At 41.8% G+C, this 7,101-nt stretch overlaps 1 pseudogene; it reads left to right on the top strand.

Moving 5' to 3' along the window:
- The first annotated feature begins 492 nt into the window (after positions 1-492).
- On the top strand, positions 493-6,840 carry LOC117981714 (keratin, type II cytoskeletal 8-like; annotated as a pseudogene).
- The last annotated feature ends 261 nt before the right edge of the window (positions 6,841-7,101 follow it).

The raw sequence follows: 7,101 nt of genomic DNA, 5'->3' as shown, positions 1-7,101 counted from the left end.
CCACAGAATAGGGCTGCAAACACCAGGAAATATAAAAAAGCCATCCAGCTGAGTAAAAGCCTAATTACAAGCAATGACTTTTAAGCACCATCTAGTGAATCACCGCCCAAACTACAACAATAAAAATACGTTGCTAATATACCCTACTGTGAAACCAAAGGCAAAAATGTGGCCACAAATTAAGACTCTAGCCAGAGCCTCAGCCTGCCAAAAACATCCAGAAATAAAGTCAACTGACTATACTCAACTTACACCAGAGTTAAAAGAGCACTAGCACTCTAAGAAGAGAAAGAATCTGTGTAAGAACTCTAGTAATTCAAAAAGCTGGTGTCCCCATACCTGCAAATGAGTCCACTAGCTTCCCAACAATGGTTCATAACCAGTCTGAAATAACTGAAATGACATATAATTCAGAATCTGGATGGCAAGGAAGCTCATTAATATTCAGAAGAAAGTGGAAACCCAATCCAAGAAATCCAGTGCAATGTTTTGAGAGCTAAAAGACAACATAACCATATTAAGAATAAGCCAAACTAAACTTCTAGAACTGAAAATTTCACTACAAGAATTTCATGATACAGTCAGAAGTATTAACAGAGTAGACCAAGCTGAGGAATGAATTTCAGAGCTCAAAGATTGGTTCTTTGAATCAAGTCAGTCAGTCAAAAATATAGAAAAAGGATTTTTTTCTTAAATGAACAAAACATCTGAGAAATACAGGATTATGTAAATAGACCAAATCTATCACTCATTGGCTTTCCTGAGAGAAAAAGAAAGAACATAACAACTTGGAAAATATGTTTGAGGGTATAGTCCACAGAAATTTTCCTAATCTTGCTAGAGAGATTGACATGCAAATCCAAAAAAACAAAACAAAAATACAGGAAAACCCTGCTACATACTCTACAAGATGACCATCCCCAAGGCACTAAGTCATTAGTTTCATCAAGGTCAATGCAAAAGAAAAGTCTTAAAGGCAGCAAGAGAGAAGGGACAGGGAACTCCTCAGGGTAGCAGCAGACCTGTAGCAGAAACCTTACAAGCCAGAAGAGATTGGGGACCTATTTTCTTGGTTTTTTGTGTGTGTTTTTTGTTGTTGTTGTTGTTGTTGTTTTTTTGACGGAGTCTCACTCTGTCGCCCAGGCTGGAGTGCGCTGGCACAATCTAGCCTCACTGCAAGCTCTGCCTCCTGGGTTCACGTCATTCTCCTGCCTCAGCCTCCCGAGTAGCTGGGACTACAGGCACCTGCCACCAGGCCTGGCTAATTTTTTGTATTTTTTAGTAGAGACAGGGTTTCACCATGTTAGCCAGGATGGTCTTGATCTCCTGACCTTGTGATCTGCCCGCCTCAGCCTCCAAAGTGCTGGGATTACAGGCGTGAGCCACCACGCCCGGCCATGGGGACCTATTTTCAGCATGCCTAAAGAAAAGAAATTCCAACAAAGATTTTATATCCTGCCAAAATAAGCTTCAGAGTAAAGAAGAAATAAAATCTGTCTCAGATTATCAAATGCTGAATTTGTTTTGACCAGACCAGCCTTACAATAGGCCCTTAAGGGTGTGCTAAACATGGAATAGAAAAATGACTCCTGGCCAGGCGCGATGGCTCATGCCTGTAGTTCCAGCACTTTGGGAGGCCGAGGCCGGCGGATCACGAAGTCAGGAGTTTGAGACCAACCTGACCAACATGGTGAAACCCCGTCTCTACTAAAAATACAAAAATTACCCAGGCATGGTTGTGTGCACCTGTAATCCCAGCTACTCAGGAGGCTGAGGCAGGAAAATCGCTTGAACTCAGGAGGCGGAAGTTGCCGTGAGCCACGATCACGCCAGCCTAGGTGACAGAGTGAGATTCTGTCTCAATAACAACAACAACAAAAAAGTAAGAAGAGAAAGAAAAATGACTCCTGCTACCACAAAAACACACTTAAGGACATAGCCCACGGGTACTATGAAGCAATCACACAGCCAAGCCTGCATAAAAAAGAGCTAACAACATGATGATAGGAGAAAAATCTCACATATTAATACTAACCCTGATTGTAAATGGGCTAAATGCCCCCAATTAAAAGTTATAGAGTGGCATACTATATAAAAAAGACAAGTTCTAATCATCTGCTATCTTCAAGAGATCCATCTCAAATGTAACGTTACCCACAGGCTCGAAGTAAAAGGATGAAAAAAGACATACCATGCAAATGGAAAGCAAAAAAAGAGCAGGAGTCACTATTTTTATACTAGATAAAACAGATATTAATCTAATAAAAATTAAGGACAAAGAATGTTATCTCATAACGATAAAATGTACAATCCAACAAGAAGACTTAACTATCCTAAATATGAATGCACCCAACATTGGAGCACTCATATTCACAAAACGAGTTCCTCATGGCCTAAAAAAAGACTGAGAAAACCACACAATAATAGTGGGAGATTTCAACAACCCACTGACAGCATTATATAGACCACCAAGGCAGAAAACTAAACTCTGGACCTAAGCTCAATACTTGATCAATTAGACCTAATAGACATCTACAGAACACTCCACCCAAAAATCACATAACATACATTTCTCTCATCTGCATATAGAACATATGCTAAGATCAACCACATGCTCTCTCATAAAGCAAATCTCAATAAATTCAAAAAAATAAAATCATATAAAGCTCACTTTCGAACCACAGTGAAATAAAAATAGAAATCAATATTAAGCAGATCTCTCAAAACCACACAAATACATGGAAGTTAAACAACTTGCTCCTGAATAATTCTTGTGTGAACATTGAAGGCAGACATTTAAAAATTTTTTGTCATTAATAAAAATAGTAATTCAACAAACAAACATCTTAGAGATGCAGCCAAAGCAGTTAAGAGGAAATTTTATAGTGCTAAACACCTTCTTCAAGAAGTTAGAAATATCTCAAATTAACAATCTAACTTTGCACCTAAAGGAACCAGAAAAAAAAGAACAAACTCCCGCTAGAAGACGAAAAAAAATTAACTAAAATCAGAACAGAACTGAGTGAAACTGAGATGCAAAAAGTCTATATAAAAGCTCAATGAAACCAAGAGTTGGTTTTCTGAATAAAAATAAAGAGTTGGTTTGAAGAATAAACAAGACTGATAGACCACTAGCTAGATTAACAAAGAAAAAGAAATCCAAATAGGCACAATAGAAATGACAAAGATGACATTACAACTGATCTCACAGAAAGACAAAAGATTCTTAGAGACCATTATAAACACCTCTATGCACACAAATTAGAAAATCTAGAGTAAATGGATAAAGTCCTAGAAACACAATCTCCCAAGATTGAACCAGGAATAAAGTGAAAACCTGAACAGACCAGTAACAAGATCTGAAATTGGATTAGTATTTAAAAACCTACCAACCAAAAAAAGCCTAGTACCAGATGGATTCATAGTTAAGTTCTACCAGATGTACAAGGAAGAATTGTTATCAGTCCTACTGAACTCATTCCAAAAAAACTGGAGAGGAGACTTCTCCCTAACTCATTCTACAAAACCAGCAACATCCTGATGCTAAAATCTGGCAAAGATACACCAACAAAAACAAAAAAACTTCAGGCCAGCATCACTTACAAACATAAATGCAAAAATCATAAACAAAACACTAGCAAACACAACAAAACAATGGATGTAAATCCAGCAGCACATCAAAAAGTTAATACACCAGAATCAAGTAGGCTTTATTCCTGGGATGCAAGTCTCATTCACCATAAAGCAAGTCAATAAATTTGATTCACCACATAAACAGAATTAAAAGCAAAAGCCATATGATCATCTCAATAGACACAGAAAAGTATTTTTATAAAATCTAACATCTCTTCATGATAAAAACCCTCAACAAACTAGGAATTGAAGGAACACACCTCAAAATAATAAAAGCCAGACAGTAACAGTCATCTGTAACAAACCCATCACCAACATCACACTGAATGTGCAAAAGCTGGAACCATTCTCCTTAAGAAATGGAACAAGGATGCCTACTCACACCAATTCTATTCAACATAGCACTGTAATTCCTAGCCAGAGTAATCAAGCAAGAAAAAAAAATGCAAGGCATCCAAATAAGAAGTCAAACTGTCTCTCTTTGCTGATAAAATGATTTTGTACCTATAAAACCCCAAAGACCCTGCCAAAAGGCTCCTAGGACTGATCAACAGTTTTGGTAAAGCTTCAGGACACTAAATCAATGTACAAAAATTAGTAGAATTTCTATGCACCACTAATGTCAATTCTCAAAGCCAAATGAAGAATAAAATTTTATTTGCAATAACTAGAAAAAAAAAGAAATACCTAGGAATACATCTAACCAAGGAGATAAAAGATCTCTACAAGGAGAACTGTAAAACGCAGATACAACACAAATAATCAGAAAATCTTCCATGTTCATTGATTAGAAGAATCAATATTATTAAAATGACAGTACTGACCAAGAAGCAGCTTCTCCTCTCCTTCTGGAATCTATGCCTGGTTCAGCCTGCCTGCCTCCACTCCTGCCTCCACCATGTCCATGAGGGTGACCCAGAAGTCCTACAGGGTGTCCACCTCCGGCCCCTGGGCCTTCAGCAGCTGCTCCTACAAGAGTGAGTCCGGTGCCTGCATCAGCTCCTCGAGCTTCTCCCGAGTGGTCAGCAGCAGCTTCCCGGGTGGCCTGGGCAGAGGCTATGGCAGGTCCTGTGGTATGGGAAGCATCACTGCTGTCACCGTCAACCAGAGCCTGCTGAGCCCTCTTAACCTGGAGGTGGACCCCAACATCCAGGCCGTGCGCACTCAGGAGAAGGAGCAGATCAAGACCCTCAGCAACAAGTTTGCCTCCTTCATCAACAAGGAGCAGCAGAACAAGATGCTGGAGACTAAGTGGAGCCTGCAGCACAGAAGATGCCTCGGAGCAACATGGACAACATGTTCAACAGCTACATCAACCTTCGGCAGCAGTTGGAGACTGGGCCAGGAGAAGCTGAAGCTGAAGGCAGGGCTTGGCAACATGCAGGGGCTAGTGGAGGACTTCAAGAACAAGTACCAGGATGAGATCAATAAGCTTACAGAGATGGAGAATGAATTTGTCCTCATCGAGAAGGATGTGGATGAAGCTTACACGAACAAGGTGGAGATAGAGTCTCACCTGGAACGGCTGACTGATGAGATCAGCTTCCTCAGGCAGCTGTCTGAAGAGGAGATCTGGGAGCTGCAGTCTCAGATCTCAGACACATCTGTGGTGCTATCCATTGACAACAGCCTCCCCCAGACATGGACGGCATCATTGCTGAAGTCAAGGGGCAGTATGAGGAGCTTGCCAACTGCAGCTGGGCTGAGGCTGAGAGCATGCACCAGATCAAGTATGAGGATCTGCAGATGCTGGCAGAGAAGCACAGGGATGACCTGCAGCATACAAAGACAGAGATCTCCAAGATGAACAGGAACATCAGCGGGCTCCAGGCTGAGACTGAGGGCCTCAAAGGCCAGAGGGCTTCCCCGGAGGCTGCCACGGCAGATTTCGAGCAGCATGGGGAGCTGGCCCTTAACAATGCCAACACCAAGCTGTCCGAGCTGGAGGCCGCCGTGTAGCAGGCCAAGAGGACACAGCGAGGCAGCTGTAGGAGTACCAGGAGCTGATAAACTTCAGGCTGGCCCTGGACGTCGCCTACAGGAAGCTGCTGGAGGGCGAGGAGAGCCGGCTGGAGTGTGGGATGCAGAACATAAGTACCCATACGAAGACCACCAGCGGCTAGGCAGATGGGCTGAGCTCGACCTATGGGGGCCTCACAAGCCCCGGCCTCAGCTACGGCCTGGGCTCCAGCTTTGACTCTTGCACAGGCTCCATCTCCTTCAACCGCACCAGCTCCACCAGGGCCATGGTTGTGAAGAAGATGGAGACCCTCAATGGGAAGCTGGTGTCTGAGTCCTCTGACGTCCTCCCCAAGTGAACAGCAATGGCAGCCCCTCCCAGACTATCCCTCCTGCGGCTGGCTGCCCCAGAGCCCGGTAGGGAGGCTGCTGTGTAGGGCAGCACAGGGAAGAGAAGACCCACCTAAGGCTCAGCCCTGGACTTCAGCCCACCCGTTGCGGGTGTTCACTGCCTGGGGTACCCCCCTTGCCCATGCCTCCAGCTACATAACAATTCAATGGGTTTTTTGTTTTTTACAAAATAAAACCTCAGCTAGCTCTGCCAACTGTCGAAAAAAACAACAACAAAAAAACAAAAACCAATACTACCCAAAGCAATCTACAGGTTAAACACATTTCTATCAAAATACCAATTACATAATTTGCAAAAAGGGAAAAAAAAACTAAAATTTATATGTAACCAAAAATATTCCAGAATAGCAAAAGCCATCCTGAGCAAAAAACAAAACTGAAGAAATCACATTACCTGACTTTAAATTATACTACAGAGCTGCAGTAACCAAAACAGCATGGTACTGGCATAAAAACAGATATAGACACCAGTGGAAGAGAATAGTGAACCCAGAAATAAACCCACACACAACCACTTGGTCTTGGATGATGCTGACAAAAACAAGGAATGGGGAAAGGACTCCCTATTCAATAAATGGTGCTGGAATAACTGGCTAGCCATATGCAGAAGGATGAAACTAGACCCTCATCTTTCACCGTATACAAAAATTAACTCGATATAAAGTAAAGATTTAAATGTAAGACCTCAAACCATAAACATCACAGAAGAAAAACTAGTTAATGCCCTTCTCAACTTTGGCTTTGTCAAAGAATTTTTGGCTATGTCCCCAAAAGGAAGTGCAACAAAAACAAAAATTACAAGCAGAACCTAATTAATCTAAAGAGCTTCAGCACAGCCAAAGATACTACTGATAGAGTAAACAGACAATCTGCAGAATGAAAGAAGATATTCACAATTCATGCATCCAACAAAAGTCTAACATTCAGAATCTATAGGAGCTGGAGGCCATGATCCTAAGCAAATTAAGGCAGGAACAGAAAACCAAATACTTAAAAGTAGGAGCTAAACATTGAGCACATGTGGACATAAACATAGGAACAATAGACACTGCAGATTTCTACAGAGGAAGGGAGGGAGGGAGTGTGGGTTGAAAAACT

This window comes from Pan paniscus, chromosome 1, assembly GCF_029289425.2.
Source record: "Pan paniscus chromosome 1, NHGRI_mPanPan1-v2.0_pri, whole genome shotgun sequence".
Taxonomy (NCBI): domain Eukaryota; kingdom Metazoa; phylum Chordata; class Mammalia; order Primates; family Hominidae; genus Pan; species Pan paniscus.
The sequence above is the reverse complement of the archived record's forward strand: the minus strand, read 5'-3'. Positions and strand labels throughout refer to the sequence as shown.